Below are 25,997 nucleotides of genomic sequence, written 5' to 3'. Positions count from 1 at the left end.
GACGCTAGTTACACTGAACTCGGGAATTTTTGGTGAGTTCTTGTGATCCATATTCATGCATAAGTAAATAATTAAGTAACACAGCATGGTATTGTCTAAATTATATTTTGTTTAAATGATTAAATGGTCAAGACACTGATAGTACTGCTAGTGTGCATATATAATTAAGATTACAGGAAAAGTTTATTGCCTCATCCTAACTGAATATTTCACTGTGTTATTTGTGAAGAGTCTAAAGTACATAGATAAGATATTGTAGGATTTTTGTGCCGGCTTGAATAGAAAAAAATGTTGTTTCAGATATGGAATATTATTCCCTATGGAGGAATGAGGAAATAAAGAAGTGAGTCATTTGTTATTATAAGTTATACGTTTGGCAAACCAAGTTTGTGAAAGACACCAATACGCTGTCTATTTGAGACTCTTTGTGGCCACAAAAGAGCAGTCCAGGCATCAAATTTGGAGAAATAAGATACAGTATTGTTGAAAAATGGGACGTGACTTGTCAAAGAGTAATGACGGTACCGCAGTGAATTGCATGCTTAGCATTTATGGGCAACCTTGCGTCCAGTTTATTTCAAAGTGGAATGACATCACACAGGATGAGACTATACCATTTCCTAAAATGGGAAGTTTTGACCGCGCAGTACTTCAATGCCTTGATAAAAGGATAAAGTCAGTTATAAAACCTAATGATCGCATTAAGCATTTACAAGTTTTAGATTTGTGGAAAAAAGAAATGTGTAACTGCACTGCAGATAATGTTAAGACTAACCTCTGTATTGACACATGTACTGACACTCCAAACACGCATAACAATCCTCCACCATACAACAATATCACAGCCAGCAGGTAGTGCTGCACAACCTTCTGACACTCCTCCAGCAACACAGGACGTGCAGGGCTCAGCCCCCCTCCACTCACTGGCAGCACGCAGCAAACACATAGAGCACCTACTACATACAGCTATGACCACACAAGCCCACAACAAGAAGAACTTAGAGAAACAAAACATGATGCTGACACATTACAAGACAATCTCCAACAACTTGTATCTATAATATCAAGTGACTCTTCTGTTTCACATCTGTCTGCTTCTTCCCCTGATTTCAATAACCTTTCAATACCTAAACTTTCCTTTGCTACTCCACCGGTGGCCTCTCCTGTATATATGAGCAGTAATCATGCATGTCTCAATGTTACCAGTACACCTGAACAAATTGCACAGTCAATTAGAACACTCAGATATGGACCAAGGTTTAATTACAAAATACTAAATTACACAGGACAACGGGTATTCCACCGCACTGGAAAACAAGAAGTGATTGACACTGCCACTCAAGATCAGCTTGCAGCGTACACCATACAAGTACCTACAGATCAGGAACTTACCGGGTAGAGCAGAAGTGAAAGGCGAAGGAGATACCATTGTAAGCCCGGCTGTGCCAGCCTCCTCAGTTGAGGTCAGTTACCCATTATCAAAAACGGAGTTGTTAAGTATAAAAGCAGGATTCCCCGACCCAAGGAAAAACTCTAATGCCACTAGCAAGTACCTTTCACAGGAGTACTATGTACATAGGTTTACTTTCAGGGATCTAAAGCAGATATTGTATACTTGTTTACCAGAAGACTTAGCGCAAACCATTGCTGCAAGTATTGATCTTGCTGCAAATGATTTCAGCGACCCAACTAAGGCCAAAATAGATGCACTAAATACTAGACTATGGGAAATATACCCACCAGTCCCCAAATGGGACGATTTGTTTACAATCAGACAGGCAGAAAATGAAACAGTCGATGAGTATTTTGACAGATTTAAGTTAATGGTACCAACATTTACTGCAGGTGAAATGATAGTTAAACCAAATGAGGCTTCCACAATGCTGGTCACATGTTTTGTTGAAGGTCTAAAGCCTGCAGTAATGACAGCACTCAAAACCACTAAATTAGCATGGAGAACCTCCCCAATAAACACTGTAGTGGGGGAAGCAAGAGCACATGAACTTAATCTTGTCAAACCCACTCCAGTCCTTGTTGTAGATCACATTCCTCCTGCACAAATTCAGCAACAGACAAATATAACCAACCCACAGACAGTTCAAAACAATCAGGGGCCACCTACACAAAGCCATTGGGACCCCAGACAGCCAAGACATAGTCAGCAGAAGAGAAACTTATGGCAGGGACCGCAGGGAGGTAAGTACACACCAAGAAATATAGGGCCGGTATACCAGGGCCCTAGACACCCAGACCCAATGGCATGCTTTACATGTGGTAAGTACGGCCATAGAGCTAATTATTGCAGGAGTCAAGTAGCCTCACAGCACAGATTATACCCACATGGAAATGCAGGGACACCCAGCGGCCCCACACAGACTCCCTACCACCAGTATGATAACCAAGGACCCCAGGTGGGCAATCATGCCCCACACAGTGGCCCACACAATCAGATGCCAGCAGTAGGAGTCTAAGGGCAAATACAACACCTGCCAATACTCGCTGATAGTAAAATACAGATAGGTCTATTAAATTATACACATGCTTTCTTGCTAGCATCCAATGCACCAGCAAACTTGCTGGGCCGTGACCTACTATGCAAACTCAAAGGCACCATTTACTGCACAGCGGATGGCATTTATTTAGATATTCCAAAATCACTTGAAAGCAATGCACAAGCGCTGTTAGACACACCTGTCACAGTTATCACCCAACAGACACACACTCCTACTTCTAAATCACATAGCCTTACCACAGAGCAAACAGTTTCTACAGTAGATAATAAACCCGAGTTGCAATATGGAATAAAAGAACTTATATCAATGACATCACCTGCATATAGAAAACCCAACATACCCCTAGATGAACAACAGATCATATTACTTATAGACATCTTCCCTTCAGGCATTGACTGGAAGCTATGTAACTCCTTAAACATATACTTCAAAACCTTATTTCATAAATATGTTTGTCATAACTTTATATGCAAGTTAAATGTTTTGTTTTTTTATTGCAGCATTTACACTAAAGTACAAAGTATTAACTCGTCGTAAGATTATTTTTTCCTATGTGTATGTATGTGTATGCATGTGTATATACGGTATATGTGAATGTTTTTATGGAAAAAACATTTATGTTTCTTGTTACTATGAATTTTAAAGAATGATATTAACATTACTATTTATTTCCAGTGTTTAAGCGCATATAGTTTGGACGATGATGAAATATTTATATCTTTTTTTTCCACCCACACATTAAACCCTGGGTGTATTTTTTATTACCAAATACATGTGGTGAATTCTTTAAACTTGTTCCTTTCTTTTGGCTACTGCCCGCTTAATTGAGTCATCTGTTATTTCAGACATCCCCTTCTAAATATTGCCAAGGACATACCACACAGAAGTAACGTATCTACCAACATAAATTTTTGCTCTACCTCATTTCCTTCATATTGCTTTTTTTTCCTCTAAATATTATATTTTCAAACTTTAATGGTCATAACCCTTAATTTAATTTACCTGTAGTTACCCTAGGGTTATTGTTATAATCTATTTCTATTGTATCAGATTGCCATGTTTTCTCACATTCCCAGATCATTTTAGATTTCTGCATGTTTCTTTGTGTTCAGCTTCAGCTGCAATATAGGGGGTCATTCCGAGTTGTTCGCTCGTTATTTTTTTGTCGCAACGGAGAGATTAGTCGCTAATGCGCATGCGCAATGTCCGCAGTGCGACTGCGCCAAGTAAATTTGCTATGCAGTTAGGTATTTTACTCACGGCATTACGAGGTTTTTTCTTCGTTCTGGTGATCGGAATGTGATTGACAGGAAGTGGGTGTTTCTGGGCGGAAACAGGCCGTTTTATGGGTGTGTGCGAAAAAACGCTACCGTTTCTGGGAAAAACGCGGGAGTGGCTGGAGAAACGGAGGAGTGTCTGGCCGAACGCTGGGTGTGTTTGTGACGTCAAACCAGGAACGAAACTGACTGAACTGATCGCAGATGCCGAGTAAGTGTGGAGCTACTCAGAAAATGGTAAGAACTGTCTATTCGCAATTTTGCTAATCTTTCGTTCGCAATTTTGATAAGCTAAGATTCACTCCCAGTAGGCGGCGGCTTAGCGTGTGCAAAGCTGCTAAAAGCAGCTTGCGAGCGAACAACTCGGAATGACCCCCATAATGAGGAGTTTTGTCTGTGTGTGTAGCTGAACAGGTGCATTAAGTCTCCTCATCAGAGGGCCTAGTCTCCCTGGCTGCTCTGATTGGGTATTATCTCCTGTATATGTGTTTTCCTACTCTCATTCCATGCTGGTCATAGTTCCTAGTTGCTGCAGGAGCCTCACTCTGTTCCAATCTCAGGCTTTAGAATTCTCACCTGCCTCTCAGCATACATTGACAGTGTCAGCTCTAGTGTCCAGCTTTGCTCCGTACCAGCCTTCTATAAAATTACCTTGCTGTATTATGTATCTTTATTTTTTCTTTAGTATTAGTTAAGCACTAGCTGCTACATATAGTACTATTCCTCCCAGCAAGGAGGTTATCTCAGTTAAGCTCTCCTCAGTAATAACCTCTCCCAGAGAGTCCCTCATCCCCTCAATACTTTAGTTTTAGTTATTATGCAATGCACTTGTTTGCCTTCCCTTCTCACCGCTGATCCTCACTGCCCATGTAGTTCTCTTAGGGTTCAGTTCCTGCCGGCTTTGATCCAGGTCACCTAGGGGTTGAGCTCACACTACCACCAGTGGCGTAAGTCCTGGTGGGCATCCCAGTACCGGTAGGCATATAGAGTCTTATGGGAAAAGCGGCTCTTATAGGCAAGAAGACCTGCTGAGGGTGTTCTATGAGACTCAATCCCAGGTGTACAGGGGTCACTGCTTGAAGATCAAAGCACCACTGAATTCCAAAGGAAGATCTCCATTCCGATGTAACAGTTATTTGACCATATAACAACATAAGAGTTTTATTATTGTAATGTGGAAGTCAACAAAGTGGTACAAGCATTATAAAACAACACAGGTTTGGTTTTGTGACAAGGTTGCCCCAAAGGGGGGGAGAGTAGAACATATTTGGTATAGACAAAGATATTGTTACTATCAATAGCTGTATGGAGCATATTTCAGTAAGTTTTATATTAGAAAAGATATAAAAGGTGAAAAAAGGAAAAGTATGTAGTAGAATAGATGGAGCAATATGAATGTTGCGTGAAAGTTTGAAGACTAGAATAAGGGTCCGTTTTCAGAAGGACAAAAGAAAGAGACTATTGTAGTAAGCAAGATAATAAGATACCACCTAGTCACCCCACACATGCAATGTCAAAGTAAACTGTACATGAAATGTTTAACCTATGAAAAATTCCTTCCTTGTGGAAGGGAAAATGGATGTGAACCAGATAATAACGGTATCTGTAGTAGATCAGTACAGATAACAGTTTAGTTTTCTTTTCCTATGAATGTAATGTAATGGGAGAGAATACCCCGCTCTACACAAGGACCTTTCCCAGGTGATATAGAATAACTACTGTATATCCACCTTATAAGAAATATGTTTTAGTATATTGTAAAGTGTTTAGTTGGCAGCCAGAAACACTGGTTGGCCACATTTTGATAAACAAATATGTATATTTGATCATAAGAGTCTAATCCACAAGCACACTGCCCTATAGGTCTTTGGCCTCAGAGAGTCCCACCATGGTAATAATTTTGTTGTCAACAGTCACAGGGAACACAGTGTGGAGTTGGCATAGTCTTGCATACACACCAGTTGATGTCTATTGCTCCACTAACCCTGTTCCCAAGAACCTGTTTCCATATTAGATTTTCATTGGCACATGCTCAGATTATATAGTAAACCCGAAAGAAGATCATGCTGAATTAAATAACAGCACCACAAATTATATCCATGCCTTAAAGGAAAAAGATACACCAGAGCGCAGTCTCCTCACAGGCAAACAGCAGTGCTGGGACCAGCTGGCATGATATGATGCCTGGTGAGATTATGAATGGTCCACAATTCTCTTTTCAGGTCTCCTTATACAGTAGATCACTGGGGAAGGACCAGGTCAAGGACTACCTCCACCTAGGAAAGTTGCTGAGAAAAACCCACCTGGAGAAGCTAAAGGCACCAACGAGGGGGGCTGATCTCACCCTAGGTTTGGAGGAACTGTTCAAAGGACAGTAAATAGTTTAATGCCTTGTTTGGTAAGGATGGTAAAATGGAAGAATGTGGGACAGATGAGAATGTCCTGCAGCCCTGAACCTGATAAATAAAAGGAATCACAAATCCCTATAAGGTGTATTAAGTTTAGGGATAGACCTGTCTATGATAGATTGGATGGCAGATATATATATATATATATATATATATATATATATTTCATACAAGATCGAACGAGGAGGGGGGGGGGGATGTGGAGCGGAACCAGGCTCATGGTGATGTGGCAAGTAAGGTAACAATTCACTTGTGGGTTCTATGTGACTGACAACATTTTTTCCTACATCATGGTCCATAATGGTTTAAGGAAAATAACATACAGTATGTTCCCCACACTGATCATGGCATATGAAAATATAATGAACGACGCTAGAAATATGTACTAAATGATGTAAAAATAAGATACTGATCAATATATTCACCTATCAATTGAGACACGCTTATCAAAAGTATTTATATCCCGTATTTATAGAGCTAAAATAAAAATATTTACAATTAAACTACTATAAAATCATACCCGTACTGATATGCCTTTTGGCTTGTTATATAGACTTGTGATAGACCTAGGAAGTTTAACTTTTATAGACTAGCTACAACTATCAATGCACCAAGTACAGCTATAGCTCTGATAAATGAAGAACTCAGAAAAGTAAGAGATGGTATGATACTAAATAGCATAGCCATTGATTACCTGTTACTTAAAGCAGAAAGTGGTTGTGAACAATTTAAAGGAATGTGTTGTTTTAACATCTCAGATAATTATAATCCAATTGAACAAAAGGTTAAGTTGTTGCAGGATATACAGGAACATATGACCCAATCGGCTGATTGGGACCCCTTCGGATGGATGGGAGCCGGAATTTCAAAATGGCTTTACCATATACTACACTATGTTATGATAATAATACTTATAATTTCTATAATTTATGTAACAATCAAATGCCTGCCTATTCTTGGATGATCGTGTGGGAAAGTACTCACACGGCCTGAAAGGAAGCCAAGAACCAAGCTTATGGTAATGACTCCCGTTACCTACACTGCAGTAGCCCACACATGGTGAATCAGTAGAATTATCACACATAGTCAGATTATCAGAAATATACCCTAATAGGTGCTTACACACTCATGCATCATATATGTGCACTTAGTAAGAAGGAACCTCAACCTATAGCCAGGTTGAAGAAGACAAGAATACATCCTGTCGCTACCCCTTTCATTTCTCTTATCTATCCAAGTTTTCTGGAGGGTTGAGACTTTTCGCATCGATACTCAATGGACTCATGCCAGCGATTGCATCCAGAGAACGGATTTTCCTTTTCCTATCTCACATCTCACATCACACTCATTTGAAAATTAATTTGAATATGATGAATATTTGATTTACTATATGTTGTGTTTAGAGATTAAACAAAAGATAGGAATGATGGAGGAAAAATCAAATATACATCTGTATTGCCTCAGAAATTGTGCTTTCAAACTTATAGTTAGATATCTGTAACTGGCACTTTAATTCCAATAATGGTCAGTCTTTCTTACAGTGGAATTTTCTGTCAACCTTTATCCTAGCTTGTGACTAAGAGCATACGTGTCTAAATAGAGACCCTTGTATTTAGATAACTAGAACTTAATTACATTTTATGGGGTTTGATAAATACATATCAGATGAACCTTCGGCTCTGAAAAGAACAACATGATATATGAACAGGAATGACCTCTTTGCTGACGAAGCTTATTGAGAGACTCTATTGGTGTGAATGGGAGAACCAGGACTCATGGAACCAGTCTGCCATCTTCAGCAGAAGATCAGCCATTACATCTAGCCCAGCTGACCATATTTGAAATTTCCTGTTGGTGACCATCAACCAATCAATGATCCCCTTGTTATCTGAATACACGCCCCATTGATTAATCAATTCTGAATTATTGTATAATTATGTACTATATATGTAAGCCTGAATTCCCCTGAAGGGACGGGCATCATTGATGAAGCCAGTCTTGGGTCATGTCTCTCTGCACAGATAAATATGCATGGCCTCTTCTTTGATAATAAATTCTATATGCTGAATATCATCACAATGGAGACCCAATTCTTTTAAAATAATTAGGCATTAACAATACACTTTTCTCTGAAAACCATCCCAGGATCTCAGACATGCAGCATTAGCAATAAGCAACAGTATTTAACATTGAAAGTGGTTACCAATAGCTAGGATTCAGAACTATTTGGACAATAGATATCAGTCCTCAGACATTTGAGTAGTAACAATATAATTTGTTAGTGTTGGATGATTGAATAATGTATTATTTTATAATGTATAATTATGCAATCAGGATGTTTAATATTGGATACCATTACATTCATTTTTACTGAACATCATTTACATGCTACCTAAGATTCCTAAATAAGCAAGGTGATAGAACTAGGCTGTGTGTGCGCCTCATTGCAAGAAAGCTATGCAATTAGGGCAGCACAGTTGGCATAGTGCTTAGCATTACTGTCTTACAGTCCTAGGGTCATGAGCTCATGAGCTTGGATATGAGGTTTTTTTTTTAAATATAATTTTTATTAAAGATTTTCAAGAAATATAAAGACAAAAAGCAAAAAATGAATATATAGGTGACATAAACTTATCAATCTGTGCGGTGTGCATCATCGGATAGGAAACATATTAGTCAAACAATAATCTTCATATTATCAATATAATCCGAAATGAGAAAATGAGCTAGGTCGGACTAAGTATGTCCCAGCAATATTTTAGTGTATCAGAATCAAGATTAGAGAGTACAATAGTTATACATATATCAATAAAGCCACCTACAAAATAAAATATCCAAAAAGGAACTATACCTAGACACACAACAGACAATAAGGGAATGTAGGGAAAGAGTAGAAAGGATAGAAAGAAGAGAGAAGGAAGAAAGGAGAGAAAGCAATCTGGCGAACCTGGATTTCAGTAAAGAGCAAACAGTATTAAGACCACAATAGGACGTTGAATCTATCGTTCAAAAAGGCATCATTAAGCAGTAATTGTAGGGTGTACATGTTCAAAACACATCATAATATGGTTTTTCATGTGCACATCTAGGGTATTAATAAAAGGCAACCATTTTTGATAAAATGTACGAACACCGGATTGTGCTTCCAATCTAGCATATTTACACTCAAAGTGCAATATTTTGAGAAGTTTCTGTTTCACAGCACCCAATTGGGGAGCCGATTTTTTGGTCCAGTGGGCCAAAATACATTTCCTGGCCACTGTTATAATCGTAATAAGTTGGGGAAAGGCAGATCTCTCCAATTTCTGTGCCGTCCAAACAGAAAAGTTGAGCCCCATGCATGCAAGCGGATCAAAAGTTAACTTGGTGTGAAAAAGTGAGTTGACATAAACAATTAACTTGGACCAAAAGCGTTTCAACTTATTACAATTCCACATGCAGTGGGAATAATCTGCTATCATAGTCCCGCATTTCAGACAATAGCCTATTTCCTCGATAACCATGTGGCGCCTTTGACTTGGTGTAATATAAGCCCTATGAAGAGTTCGGATGTACACCTCTTGGAGATAACTGGACTGTAAAATTTTTAGTGAAAGAGTATGCAGGGATAAAACATCACTAATCTGAGTAACAGATGGGATATCTGATGCCCATTTGTGTACCAAAGTCAGCCATTGAGGGTGAGTGCTGTAACAGGCTTTCAAAAGTATTGTATACATGTATTTTACCTTGTAGGTTTTATTTAGCAGAAATTCTAGTAGAATATCAATGCTTATAAGTTGTGAGGGGAAAATTGGCGTGGGATGCCTAGTAGCCCAGTCTATCCTAACACTATTTAAATAGTGACTGACTTGAAAATACATAAATCTGTGAGTGCAAGGCAGTTCAAAGCATTCGGAAAGATCTAAGAATGGGAAAATAGATCCTCCGGGATCAAAAACCTTGTAGGAGGTATCCAGCCCTCTAGATTTCCAGTAATGGAATAGAGCACAGGTTCTCAAACTCGGTCCTCAGGACCCCACACGGTTCATGTTTTGCAGGTCACCTGTAGATTTTTAAAATGTGACAGTTGGTGATACACAGAGCAGCTGCTGGGTGACATGGAAAACGTGAACCGTGTGGGGTCCTGAGGACCGAGTTTGAGAACCACTGGAATAGAGAGTTAGTCAAGGACGGGGGAAAGGAAGGATTACCCCATAAGGGGAGGAAATGAGAAATGTAGGGATTTCTACGACAAATTTTGTTCAAGGTGACCCAGGCAGCGTATGTGTCTCTAAATAAAATATGGGATTTTATGTGGGTAGGGATATTAAACAATTTGGTCTGAATCAGGGCTCCAGGGGAATATGGGTAAAAAATAGCTTGGTCCAGGGTAGAATCTGTATAAGTGGAATTGTTCAGAATCCAGTCACTAATATATCTAAAAAAGGTAGCTAGAGAATAATTATGTAAATCCGGGTATCCCATTCCCCCATTCGCCCGAGGAGTTATGAGTTTAATCTTAGCAATCCTGGGCCTATTACTTTGCCATATAAATTTCGAAAATAAACTTTCTACTCTAGCAATATCTGACTTGTGTAATGCCAATGGAATCATCTGCATTCAGTAGTAAAGCTTCGGGAAGATGATCGACTGGATTATGGCAAGTCTGCCTAGCAAAGAGACCGGCAAGTCTTTCCATGATTCCAGTTTAGTTGCTATTTTGGATATAATGGGGAAAAAATTTAGGGTGTATAGTTTAGTTAGGTCCAAAGTAATTTGGACACCCAGATAGGGGAAATGGGAGGAAGCTAATTTAAAAGGGATATCATGGTTGCCAATGGAGTCTGGCCTGGCTCCCCCAAGCAACATTATTTCAGATTTTGTCAAGTTTACTTTGAACCCCGAGAGAGTTCCAAAGGAGTCAAGAAGATGAAGCAGGGCCGGTAGAGAGTGCAAGGGTTTGGAGAGGAAGATAAGTGTATCGTCAGCAAATAGAGCTATCTTCAATTCGAGTGAATGTATGCGAATTCCATGTATAAGAGGGGAGCTACGTATAACAACAGCAAGAGGTTCAACAGCTAGAGCGAAGAGGAGAGGGGATAAAGGACATCCTTGGCGTGTACCTCTGTGAAGTAGAAAGGGGGAAGATAAAAGGCCATTGCATGATACCAGCGATTTGGGGGATGCATATAATGTACGAATTATCTGTATAAAATGAGGGGGAAAACCAAAATTGTGTAGAGTTTGAAAAAGATGGGGCCATAAAACTAAATCAAAAGCTTTTTCTGCGTCTAACGTAATCACCATGTTAGGAGAGGAAGTGCCAGACAACTAAGAAGTTTGGTGAATGGCCGCTAACACTCTCTGCACATTCACTACAGAATGTCTGCCGGTGATAAATCCTGTCTGGTCTGATTTGATCAATAAAGGTAATATAGGCTTCAATCTCTCTGCCAATATCTTTGTCAATATTTTGTAATCAACATTTAGCAGAGAGATTGGCCTATATGAACCAGGGAGGGCGAGGTCACGCCCAGATTTGGGGATGACTTTTATAATAGCATCAGAAAAGTACAGTGGGAGAGATTGTTGGTCAATTATAAAGTTGAAAGTGTCCGCCAGCGGCCGTGCTATCTGTGGAGACAATATTTTATAAAATTCATTTGAGAATCCATCAGGGCCGGGCGCTGAGGCTAGTTTCAACTTTCCGATAGCCCAAGAGATCTCCTCAGGGGTAATGGGGTTTAACAGGTTTACCATTAACGTTTCTGGTACTTGTGGTAAGGTCAGGGAATCCCAATAGGAAGAAGAAAGAGAAGAGGTAGGGGGTGAAGAAGAGGGAGAAGGAGGAGAGGGGGATAAGGAGGTAGAGTTCCCTAATGACTCCTCTGGAACCAATCCCGGGGCTGAGTACAGAGATTGATAGAAACATTTCATAGTCTCGACTATCTGTGAATCAGAGTCAGTCTTGGAGCCATCAGGGCGTAGCAAAGGGTGGACAACCGTGCCTGGTCTAGACCCTTGTAGCAGATTCGTTAGGAGCCTCCCAACTTTATTCCCAAACTTATAAAATTTAGAGTGCACATTAAAAAGGTATTTATCTCCTGAATGTTGGAGAAACTCATTATAAATTAATTTAGTTTCTAGGTAAGCAGTTTTGTGTGCAGGTGAAGGGTGTGTCTTAAACATTTGGAAGGCAGTAGAGAGTTTCTCTTGCAACTGTAAATATTCTTGTTTATATTGTCATTTGGTATTTGAAACTTAGGCTATCAGTTCACCTCGAAGGACCGATTTGGCCGTTTGCCAAAAGATAGGCGGGTTAGAAGAGGAATGAGACGCATTTGTTTCTGCGTACTTGTTCCATTAAGTTAAAAGTTTCTGCTTTAGACCTTGGGACTGAAACATGTGAGAAGGGAATCTCCACATCGGAGAAGTAGATTTAGATTTTCCAAGAGCTAACTTCACATTAATCAATGCATGGTCTGATAAAAGGGGGGGTTCGATCCCTACCGAGGTTAGGGAGGGAAAAAGGGGTTTAGCAAGTAGTATATAGTCTATCCTGGACCAAGTATTGTGGGTTAATGATAAGTAAGTAAAATCCCTCTCCGTAGGATTAAGAGCTCTCCAAGAATCTACTAAATTAAGATCCTTGCTGAGATAAGGAACTCCCAATCTAGGGAGAGGAATATTTCGTTTGGGAGGGGGGGATCTATTTAGATACTGAGAAGATATTAAATTAAGGTCTCCACAGACTATCAAGGAGGACAAGTCGCAGGCATGTAAATGTGTGAGCAGTTAAACAAAAAAGGATTTTTTATATTGAGTAGGGGCATAAACATTACAGATAGTGAAGGTGGTGTCAGCTAGGGAAAGGGACAAGGTCAAGTATCTACCATGCGGGTCAGCAAAGACAGAGGTCACCTGTATATTCAAGGCCTTTTTTGCTAGTATTGCCACACCACATGATTTAGTGTTGAAGGAAGCTGAACCTAACAGGGACCAGTTCATAATTTGAAGCTTTTTCACTTCGTCTGGCATCAAATGGGTTTCCTGCAAACAAATAAGGTCAACATTGTGTTTGTTGAGATAGGTAAAGAGTTTGCGGCGCTTAGCCGGTGTATGAATACCTCTAATATTAAGAGAGCCTATGTTAAGAGACATTAAAGTGGACTTCAAGTGTTAGCTGTAAGCGAATGCCAGAAGGAGAAAAGTGAAGAAAACAAAAGGGAAAAACACGAGGTTAAGGGGAGACAAAGGACAGGGGGAACCAAACCATCCCTAAAAGTGAAATAACGGACCTCCAGAAAAATTCCTGGTACCTGTATCGCTGTGATTACAGGTAGCAGGGAGTGTCTCTTAATAACAAAACTTCAAAATAAACTATGCACGGCAGAGCTCCGCCCTCCCAGTTACTTCTTTAAACATGTAATATCAAAACATAAACAAAGACATCCATACAACATGGACTGCATTCCAATATAACATTATTGCAGTATATAAGTGTATAACGTATTGCATGACATCGAACCCAAACTGAAACTGAAGTTCAGGTGCGGTGTCAGACAGGGTGAAACATTTGTCAGGTGTAAGAATAAACGCACGGCATATGCCTCACTGCAGGGTTACCAATAAGATTTTAAAGTCAATTTCCAGATAGTAGGACAGCAGGAGTCTCACACAGCCATATCATCAGCTTCTGCACTAGGACCTGTCCCTATCTCCTCAGACGCTTCCTTGAGATAAGCTGCAGCATCCGCTGCGTTGGAAAAGTCAGCAAAGCCAGACGCTGTAAAGATTCTGAGTTTGGCCGGGAACAGCATATGAAACTTGCGGTTTGTTTGTATCAGATTAGTGCACACTGTTGAAAAGGAACGCCGCGCTCTGGAAAGTTCCACAGAAAAGTCCTGAAACAGCCGTAGGGTGTGGGATTCCCAGATGAGAGGATTGTGTTTTCTAGAGGCAGACCAAAGCACCTGCTTATGCAGGAAATTCAGAGTTTTAAAGATAACAACCCTCTGTTTGTGTGCTGAGGCAGGTTTCATCTCTCCCATCCTGTGTACCCTTTCAATCACTATATCAGAGCACTCTGATTCAACATGTAGTAGTTTAGGAAGTGTGTGACGGACAAAAAACTCCAACTGCGCGCCTTTAATGGACTCAGGGAGTCCGGTGATGCGTAGGTTATTACGTCGTGTCCTATTTTCAATATTGTCCAACTTGCCAGACATGCGTTTGTTGTCTAATATCAAGTCTTTAACTGACTTTTGTAATGTATTGATATCATCCATGTTCTGGCTAATGTGCGCTTCAGCCCCTGTTATGCGGTCAGACAGGCGAGAGATCTGTGTGGTAATGTCTGCGACCGCTTTCTGTAATAATTGCGCCATAGTGGCTTGCATAGCCTTAGTAAGTTCCTCATACGTAAGGGAAGCCGTCTGTTTACCATCTGAAATACCTGTGATCCCCTCCGAAGCAGAGATAGGTTTCTTTGCCGCTGATGTCCCCGGACCAGCGTCCGCGCCGGGCGCCATGTTGTGCTCGCCACGCCGCTTCTCCTGGCGTTGCTGCTGCGGTGCCGGAGGCTGTTTTACGGGAGGCGGGGGGCCCAGGAACTTGTCCATGTCTATGCCCGATCTGCAGGGGGACCGGGAGCGGTGTCTCACAGAGGCTGACAGGGTTAAAGCTGAACGAAGCAACGTGGGGAGCGGAGCTACAGGAAGAAGCTGCTCACTCTCCCATGCCGGAACCGGAAGTTTGGATATGAGTTTAGTTGATGACAAATTCACTGCATAGATTTTGTAAGATGTTCTCCTTGTTTTCGCGTCCGGTTTCCTCTGTGTTTTCTGGGTTTTTTCCACACACCATAATGGTTGGTTATTTAGCTCCTGACATAAATGGTCCCTAGCATGTACATGTATTAGGTAATAAGACTTGTATGATTCACTTGGGCATTGACTAATGTGAATGACTGAAATGTAAAGTGATGCATACAAGTACACTACATAAATAACTGTTAATAAATAATTGCTCTGCATGGTTTCATTCATCAACTATACTGGTGACTTTTTATTATTTGCTTTCTTGAGATTAAAAGTCAGGAGGTGCCTCAGTTTGATGACAGTGATGGAAGAAACTGCTGTGATCTGTTCCCAGATAAGCTTATTTTTACTTTATGTGTTTCTACTTTACCTTAGGATTTTGCTTGTTTGCTCATTATTCTGCTCTTTGCTTATGTCTCTGACAATGTTACTGCCTCGTTCCATACAGTATATGTTACTGTTTATCATTTAACACAGTGGTTTTCAAACTGTGTGCCTAGACACCCTAGTGTGCCTCAGGGCACTTACAGAGGCACCATGGAATGGTGGTCCAGGACCAATTTAAATTATTTATGATGAATGTTTTAGGCAAAACCAGTGCTAAAATATTATCTCCCATGATGGTCATCCCTGCTCTATTACTCACCAGGCAGTGGACCAATCAGAGGTGACCATGGGGTTTTGTGGGTTGCTTGGGGGGGGGGCGAGGCTAGGCCCTGTGTCCTGATTCAGAGAGAAAAAACATTGGGGTGCTTTGTGCCTTCAATGGAGGTGAACCATTTGATATCCGCCATTGATGGCAAAACCATCTATCACCTATGGTCAACCATCTATGGTCGGTGGCCATCCTTAAATCAAATGATGCAATACTGATAAGATCTGTGGGTTCGTCCACTTTGCTGCTCTGAGAAAATATGTTGCCTGCCTCCAGTCTCCTCCTTTCTTGGCATTGGTTACCCAATGTGCCATTGCTTTGGTTCCTTGTGAGGGGCCTTCTTCTCTGCTAGTACTAAGCAAATCATGAAGCAGGATGGGGTCATGCTGGAAGGAATACTACAGTATATATCTTTCAAGTGGTAGCAGTGGTGACCTTCTGCTATTGAGTAGGGCTCATGAATGCTTGAACAACAACTTAATATAGGAAAATAAATGTATTAAGACTTATTCCATACACTATCTACTTAGTGTCGATACTCCTACTTGCATTACCATTACATATGATTATATTATATAAAATATGAATGTAATACTGTAGATATATGATACACAGGACATGATTTATCACATCCCGATTTAAATACGGATGGGACATGATAATATTGCCTACATTTACAACGTTAAGATGAAAAATTTCACATAAATTTAGTATAAAAACTCTTGACAGGATGCGGGCTACAATTAGAGTTCTTCCTGGTGAATAGCAAGCTATAACTCTGCTTCTTGGTTCGGGGTCATTGGTGATAGATAGAGGACCGAGAGGATTCCTCTCCAGCTCTTTTGAGCTCTGGAATGCTTGGTAAATCTAATAGCATAGTAGCCTCCATAGAAATCTGGGCTGGTGGCTTCTTTTGATTTTAGGAATGGAGGGACCTTGGTAGAATTTGGAGATATGCTGTGGTCCCCCCTTCTTAAACTCTGGAGATCCTTAATGTTTGCAGGTGTTTTCAGGGTATATCCTGCAAATATTCTTTAATGAATATGCCGCATACTATTATATATGATTTATTGTAATTAATCCTGCATTTGTGGAGAAAGGCTAGATATGTCTTGGTTGATAAAGCTAAATATTTATCGTATATAAAACACTTTAAGAGGTCTAAGAACACTATACGCTATCTACGTAAGGAGTACCGTAAGGGTACGCAAGTTGTGTAGCGATCGCTCAACCGTAGTCGAGACGCTCAAGCGTCACGTTCGCTTACGGCCCAGTGATCACAGGCAGGCACGCTATTGGCTGCCGACTAACGTAATGATTCGCTATAGCGTAGCGTACGCTCGGGACCATGAGGAGATCACCAGCGGTGCAGACGCTTACAACGTTAAACCTTTATATCTATACCTTTAACGATGAGATACACAGTATACCTTAGTGTAGAGACAGAGTGTAAGTGCAACCTGGTGTAACCTGATTAACTACAAAGCTGCTTGAGCGTCACCGACGCTCAGAGAATACTTAACACTATAAGAAATACACAGATACCTGGGCTTAGGGTCCAAAACCTATTATATGTATTATAACTATTATACTTGCAAAAAGGAATCACAGTACAAATGATACACTACAATATAACATAAACCAACTAACCAGATAAACTAGACAGGAAATACAATACAATATAATTAAAGGAAAATACGAGAGAGATAGAGAGAGAGGGAGATGGCTCACAGTAAGACAATATGATTACGGAGAAAACTTACGCACAAGGGGAAACGATCGCATGCGCCTCGATATCCAGCTCCCGATTATCAGCAATGAGAACCGTTGAAGAGAGTGAAGTTGGATATGGTCGGCCTGCCTATTTATGCCCCACACACAATACAATTCAATGGCCCTACAATCTCATTGTTCATTGGACACAGGAATTCGGCTTCGCATTATAACAAAAGGTCATAGGTTGATTCATACAGGTGGGCTGTGACTATTTCCAACTGCTCAGGTGGGAGGGAAACTGGGTTTCCCGCCGCATGGGTAATAAAGTGCAAATAAAGTAAATGTTCATAAACTTCTTATGTCCATAACTATTCGCACGAGCGATTGATCTGCTTCAAACCAACACCGGAATATTTCTAATTAAATATTCTTCCGATGGATACTAAACACCACTGTATTACTCCTGTCTGACCCTTCGTATCAAACAAAGAGGGATTCCTCTGTTCATGAACATTCTATATTAACCAAACTTTCAGAATCTATCAAAGGGACCATGATCTACAAATTACATTATTAGTGAAAATATGTAATGATTGAGTCGCACGCTACGATCGCATAAACTCTACCGTAAATACGCATACCATGCGCCTGCGGGTGCCCGCGACTGTGAGTATGCGCACGTACGGGAGAGCGTACGCATGCGCAGCACGGACCTGTGTGAGGTGCAAATATGGTAGTGTGCATAGAGATATTTTTCTGACTTTGACATGGTCTACAGTGTTATAACATTTGTAATTATTACTCCTATTTTAAAGTTAACAAGGAATGTCAGCATTTTGTGTGTGTGAGGGAGTGAGTGAGTGAGTGAGTGAGTGAGTGTGTGTGTATGTTTGCATTTATTACAAACTTCAATTACAGTATTAACTTTTATTTTACTTTTAAATCCTGATGCATTCTGCCTGTCTAAAATGTAAAGCTAGGTAGAAATACAGTATATGTGTGTAAGTAAGAATGATATATATTTATTTACAGTTTCTTATACAAAAGAATGTTAGATATGGGATGAAAAGGAACAAAATTATAAGGGCAATAGGATTGAAATTATTCTAAACTATCATTTAATGGATGGACTTTCTAAATATTCTTGAGCAATTTAGTACCATAATTACTAAAATGCCACTTTCCTTACTGAAAATTTTAATAATTGTGTACAGTGGTAGTTTCCAAATGTGGTTCTCAAGGCGCCCCTACAGTCCAGGTTTTAAAGATATCTATGCTTAGGCACAGGTGACTTAGTACCTCAGTCAGTTTTATTATACCATCTGTGCACAAGCAGGGATATCCCTAAAACCTGGATTGTTGTGATGCCTTAAGGACTGCATTTAGAAACCACTGATGTACATTATAGCAGATTAATATATAAAGAAGAATGAAAAAATCTAAATGTACATAATATAATTAAATAATATTTGGCTGGGAAGACAGTAACGCATATTAAAGTTCAATAGTTTACTTGCTGTTTAAATTATTAACTGGACTTTAATACTTAGCTAAATCTGTGGAGTATAACATAATCAATTCTAGGAATGTTGAGTAACTTTTAACTTTTGATGTACCATATAATGAATGAAGTATATGTTTGCACTATTGTTTTTTTATCATAGGGATTTAATTGTCTTAATTTTGTACGTACTACCTTGAACATGAGCACAAATGTACCAAGTCTGAATTCTCCAATCAAAGTGTAAAACTGGGGAGGTGTTACTCCACAAATATGTTACCAAAGTAATGGGTCAGATGTAACAGAACAACCCCATATTTTGCAGTTAGTGGGATATAGAAATAAGCTTTCCCCCCAAAAAATTTCAGCCTCTCAGCTCTATCTAATTTTGTCATTAAGGGGTCTATTTATTAATATTATTTTTTACTAAAATAATGTGAAAAAGGGTGTGAAAAAGCTGTGCAGGACCCGGCTACAGTGATCAGCTATGTGTGTTTGATGGACCCACAAGCTGATCAGAGAGTGTCAAAAGCACACAAAAAAAAAGTAAAATAAACCCCAAAACATACTCACCTGTCCAGGGAGCTGGTGTCCACTGATCTGGTGAGCGCTGCCAGGTGCCAGGTCCCCCATGTGATGCAATGTGACCATGGTGCAGTAAAGAGACGCTGCAAAGCGGCAGCGCACTTTACAGCACCGGGGGTCACCGCAGCACACAGGATCCGGTGCTCAGCAGCCCAGCAGGAGCAGCGACCACTGACACCCTGGACTGGTAAGTATACTATCCTGCTGGGGGGTCCGCGGCGCGCGGGGGGTTGTTGCGACGGGGGGGGGGGGGTGGGAGGGGGTGACTAGGCGGTGACTAGTGTACCTTTAAAAGCCACAAGGTATTTGGCAGGTGCACATTAAACCAAGTAGGCATATTTGCAGTTATATTATGTGTGAAACAGTTGCCAGATTTTAAGACTCTGTGATAATGTAGGACCTGCATGAAGGTGGGGTACCTTGGCGATCGGTTTGCAGGATTCTGTGCATTGGCCAACTCACTAACTAAAACCTCATCATTTATTTATTGATATATTGAGGATAAATGAGCTTGCTATGGTGAGTGCTCGGATTTCTGTTTTGTATGTATTTGAATGATGTGGTCATGGGCTACATGCACCCCACCCTATGAGTGGTAAGTGCATTTGTGTACCCCGCTTCTGGGCTGGCAAGTGCTGAGGTTATGTGCACCCCACCCAATGAGTGGTGAGTGCACTTGTGTGCCCCGCTTCTGGGGTGGTGAGTGATGTGGTTTTATATTTGTGTGTGTGTGTGTGTGTATATATATATATATATATATATATATACACACATATATATTCATAGATAAGAAGATATTTATTACCTACAGTAGTTTTCAAAAATAAATATTTGATTACATGCATGACCACTAGGATTATGGGGCAGCTGACCAGGGCATATTGAGTAATTGAAGTGGTCCGTGAATGAAGGTCTTATGTAACAATTTTCTGAATAATTATTTTGTTTCTTTAATGCAGGGGTGGGGAACCTTTTTTCTACCAAGGGCCATTTGGATATTTCTAAAATCCTTCGGGGGCCATACAAAAATTCTCAATTTAAAAAATTACCCTGCCCCCCCCCCAGCAGGTCTGCCCCTTAGAGGTACTGTGTGGGTGCACCCAAAAAATGGGTGTGGCCAATTAAAATGGGACGTGATACACATATGTCCCCAATAGTGCAGTGCCAGATCCACAATTGCCCCCACAGTGCCAGATCCACAATTGCCCCCACAGTGCCAGCTATACAAATGCCCCCACAGTGTCAGGTATACAAATGCCCCCACAGTGTCAGGTATACAAATGCCATCACAGTGTCAGGTATACAAATGCCCCCACAGTGTCAGGTATACAAATGCCCCCACAGTGTCAGGTATACAAATGCCCCCACAGTGTCAGGTATACAAATGCCCCACAGTGCCAGATCCACAAATGCCCCCACAGTGCCAGATCCACAAATGCCCCCACAGTGTCAGGTATACAAATGCCCCCACAGTGTCAGGTATACAAATGCCCCCACAGTGCCAGATCCACAAATGCCCCCGCAGTGCCAGATCCACAAATGCCCCCACAGTGCCAGGTATACAAATGCCCCCACAGTGCCAGGTATACAAATGCCCCCCACAGTGTCAGATCCACAAATGCCCCCACAGTGTCAGGTATACAAATGCCCCCACAGTGCCAGGTATACAAATGACTTAACAGTGCCAGATCCACAAATGCCCCCACAGTGCCAGGTATACAAATGAAAAAAGAAATCACTTATGTGAGAGAGCGCAAGCAAATTTTAAACAATTTTATTTTGTATTAAAAATATATACCTGTATACCTGTAGGACTAAAAACCTAGTACTCTTCACCTTTCCCAATAATGTATCATATGTTGTTCATTTCTATATTGTCATTAAGGCCAAGAGGAGACAAAGAACCCAATGAGAAGATCCAGAAAGCCTCTCTCCTACAGAGATAATTGAACCTGTCCCCACCTCGGTCTGTGGTTGGAACATGCTCAATTCCCTGTACTATCACCCCGTTCATATTTCCCTTATGTTTATTCTGAATATGTGTGGACAATGAGTGTGTCTTTAACCCCTTAATAATATTGCGCCTATGCTCTAGGAACCTTACATTCAATTTTCGGGTTGTACGTCCCACATATTGAATTCCACATATGCATGTTATAAGATAAACTACATATGTGGTATTACAGTCAATATGACCCCTAATTTCAAAAACCGTATTATAAGTGTTTGAGTGAAATTGTGTATTATTAGGTCCTATGTATTCACAAGTCATACATCCTGATCGTCCACATCTGTAGCAGCCTTCCTTTCGTGGGATGGAGCTAAGCCAAGTGTCTTTTGATTTTTTGCTTGGAGCAGTATTCTAGCCACAAAGTGTCAAAAAAGGAACGGAGTGGATAACCCTGCAAACTAGTGGCAGGTGGTGTCAATCAATCCACTAATAATGGACACATGGTTCTAATCTATGGTAGTTTTATTGTGTTGAAATAGCAATCATACGTTTCAAAGGCATTTAGCAATTTATGCATATAATGATGTTATATTAAAAATTTTTATATATTTTTAATACAAAATAAAATTGTTTAAAATTTGCTTGCGCTCTCTCACATAAGTGATTTCTTTTTTAGTTTTATATTGGTATAAACTTCAGGATACTGAGTGGGAGCTGCAATTAAATTTTAAGTGGTGGTGAATAGCTAATTTCTGACACTACATGTGAATATACGACTGCGCCTGAATTTATGTTTACACACGGACGCAAGGGAGTCCACAAATAAAGTGGGTCCGGTGCGTTCCTGTGTCTATATAATTGTATTAGGTATACAAATGCCCCCCCAGTGCCAGATCCACAAATGCCCCCACAGTGCCAGGTATACAAATGCCCCCACAGTGCCAGGTATACAAATTACCCCACAGTGCCAGATCCACAAATGCCCCCACAGTGCCAGGTATACAAATTCCCCCCCAGTGCCAGATCCACAAATGCCCCCACAGTGCCCCCCCCCCACCCTACTTTGCTGCTCACCGCTGCTGCTGCTGCTGCTGCTGGTGCTGGTGCTGCTGCTCCATCCGGCGGGTGTCAGGGGGACAGGACAGGGAGGAGAGCGCAGCTATGTCGGGCGGCGGCGTGTAGGACCTCAAACCAGCCACCGGTTCGTGAGCCAATCAGAGCTCCTGGACCGGCAGTGGAGGCTCCTGATTGGCTGCCGGTCCACGAGCTCTGATTGACACACGAACTGGCGGCTGGTTTGAGATCTTACCTGCCGCCGGACATAGTAGCTGTGCTCTCCTCCCTGACAGCTGAGACACGCTGCCGCCGGACTGAGCAGCGGCGTGTCTCACTGACACAAGCGGGTGGGCCTGAACCAACGGCTTTGCAGGCCTTATACGGCCCGCGGGCCGGAGGTTCCCCACCCCTGCTTTAATGGATGAAGGAATAATGGTAACAATGTTATTTTAAATGTTGGTAGTCTGTTTACTAATATATTTTGTGATTAAAAGTGTCATGTCCAATTCTTAAGGTCTAATAATTTATCTTTAACTCAAAATATCTAATTTCTTCTAAATGTAGCATACTACCTATATCCACTCACCTCTTCATTTATGAGGATCAATACTTTTCTGCTATATTGTACATTCAATCAAATAAGTTGTTATTACCCATGATACAATTTGAGGCATGGGATACACTTTTGACACTGTATTTAGACAGTGTCGGACTGGAGCATGAAGGGCCCACCGGGGGTATGCAGTGGTAGGAATCCATGATTAGAGGTGTGGCCAGCCACCAAAGGGGGTGTGGTCAGCCACCACAGAGGTTTGGCTAACCATTATAGAGTACCTGGTCTGGACTCCTTGATAATTTATATAGTAATTAATGCTAGTGCATGCATGATAATGTGCCAGATTAATGACAGCAATGTACTGTAGCCAATACATCATAATCCTGTGCAGTATAAGGTAACATATGTATAATATATAATTCAAGTGCACGGTCTAGAACCTGATCTCTAGAGGAGGAGGGCCCCCCAGGCAGTGGGACTTACCGGTGGTTTCCCCTGTACCCCTGTGGGCCAGTCCGAGCCTGTATTTAGAGATACAGGAACAATCAACAGACTAAGATTAACTAATTATAATTTGTAAACTCCCTATTATGGGTTTGATAAAAACTCTAGTGCAGAGCATTCATATGTGAAATTTCTTGTTACAGAATTTCTGTACAGTGCCTGCTAAGATTCTTTTTTTGGTATTTTATTAAATATTTTTTATTCCAACATTATTTTCTATGAATATTGAATAATAAGGTAAATTATTGTTACAAACTGGAGGCACTGCAGATTTTTCCCATTATAATTCAAGGAGACTGCAGATACAATCAGAAGCTGATGGACCAAAGCGGCCGCTCTTTGATAAGGTAACACAAAATTTACTTTTCTTTATCAAGAGCCATCAATATTGTATTTTGTTCTTTCTGTCTTCAATTAATCTTGGATGCAGAAAATTGAATCGCAGTGACTATTGATATACTTTAGTTAATAGTGTAATATTGTCTGATATTGCTGAAAAAGTTTCACATTGTGCTGAACAATATACATATGTATTCTATTTTTTTAATTAATTTAGTGCCAGCTATCCCAATTGTTTGTACCTCATATCACTTGCAAAATGTTTATTGATGTATGATTCAGAGGCGTATCTAGCATGAGTTGAGCAGGGCACGTGCCCTGGGCGCCATGGCAGTCCCAGCAGAGGGGGGCACCACCGGCACCTGCACGGGCCGCTCGCCCCATGCAACAGGGTATGGAGCCGCAAGCGCTACCCGCGGCGCTCTCCCTGTCTCCCCGGCTCCGGCTGCTGTGCTTGTCACACTGTACAGGCAGCGGCAGCCAGGAGCCTCCCCCTACTCCCCCCCTGCGCAGTCTACATAGCACGTGCGCGACCTCGGAGGTGCGCGGCCTGGAGGTGCAGGTGAGCAGGCTGCCACTGTTTAATCTTTCCTGTCGGGGGAGAGAGGGGGGGGTGCGGGGACAGTGTGCGTGTGTGTTAATTGTGTGTGTGTGTGTGTGTGGGACAGTGTGCGTGTGTGTTAATTGTGTGTGTGTGGGACAGTGTGAGTGTGTGTAAATTTTTGCAGTCCAGTGTGTGTGGGGCAGGGGAAAGTATGAGAATGTGTGTGGAGTCTGAGTGGGTGTGTGTGTGTAATCTACAGTGTGTGTGTGTGTGTGTGTGTGTGTGTGTGTGTGTAAGGGGGTGGGCAGTCCATGTGTGTCGGCGGGATGTACTAATGGCCATTTACCGGAGAGGGATCACGGGCACTGAGATGCCCTTCTCATTCACCATCCAGCTGGGTGGCCGAGCCGGGCGGGTGAAAAGCCAGCAGCAGGGCAGCATGCCGGATATCAGCAGCCCAGGGTGCGGGCTGTAAGGCACGTGCGTAGCCCAAAGCTGGAGATCAGCAGCATGTTGACCGGCAACAAGCGGCTTCTGCTTCCGCGTTCAACATGCTACCGATCTCCGGCTTTGGGCTATGCAGGGTTAGGGGGATGCATGTCCTCTGCCGGTGTACTGCACCCTCGGCAGCTGATATCCGGCATGCTGCTGCTGCTGGCTGTCCCCCCCACCTGGCTCGGCCACACAGCTGTACGGTGAGAAGGGCATCTCCGTTCCCAAGGTTTAATACATATGCCTCAGTAAATGGCCTCTGCAGTAAATGATACTAATGCTTACCAAGGCAGTAACAGCGGGGAGGACGGCGCACATTGGGATCCTGCAGCTGGAGATAGAACTCCTTCGGAGTGCAGAAGACCACACTTAAAAGGGTGCATCCCCGGTGCGGTGCTCTGCATCCCGGGTGGCGCCGAAGATGTGGAGTGTCGGAGGTGGCAGAAGCGCCGCAGCTTGGGGTGAGAAACCGCTACACCCTTCCGCGCTGCTAAACTCTGCAATTAGTCAATTAAGGGGGTAGGCTCCCCTCACCACAGTACCCCGCAGGATTAGTTAATTAAGGGGGTAGACTCCCCTCACCACAGTGCCCCACAGGCCTTGTTAATTAAGGGGGTAGGATCCCCTCACTCTATAATGTGAATTTTGGCTCATACCATGTGCTGTAATGTGAATTTTGGCTCATACCATGTACTATTATGTGAATTTTGGCTCATACTGTGTGCTATAATGTGAATTTTGGCTCATACTGCGTGCTATAATGTGAATTTCAGCTCATACCATGTGCTATAATGTGAATTTCGGCTCATACCATGTGGGGTAATGTGAATTTCGGCTCATACCGTGTGCTGTAATGTGAATTTCAGCTCATACCATGTGGGGTAATATGAATTTCGGCTCATACTGTGTGGTGTAATATGAATTTCGGCTCATACCGTGTGGGGAAATGTAAATTTCGGCTCATACCATGTGGGGTAATGTGATTTCCGGCTCATACTGTGTGGTGTAATATGAATTTCAGCTCATACCGTGTGGGGTAATGTGAATTTTGGCTCATACCATGTGGGGTAATGTGAATTTCGGCTCATACTGTGTGCTA

This window comes from Pseudophryne corroboree, chromosome 4 (genome assembly GCF_028390025.1).
Source record: "Pseudophryne corroboree isolate aPseCor3 chromosome 4, aPseCor3.hap2, whole genome shotgun sequence".
Classification (NCBI taxonomy): domain Eukaryota; kingdom Metazoa; phylum Chordata; class Amphibia; order Anura; family Myobatrachidae; genus Pseudophryne; species Pseudophryne corroboree.
This window is presented reverse-complemented; position numbering follows the sequence as displayed.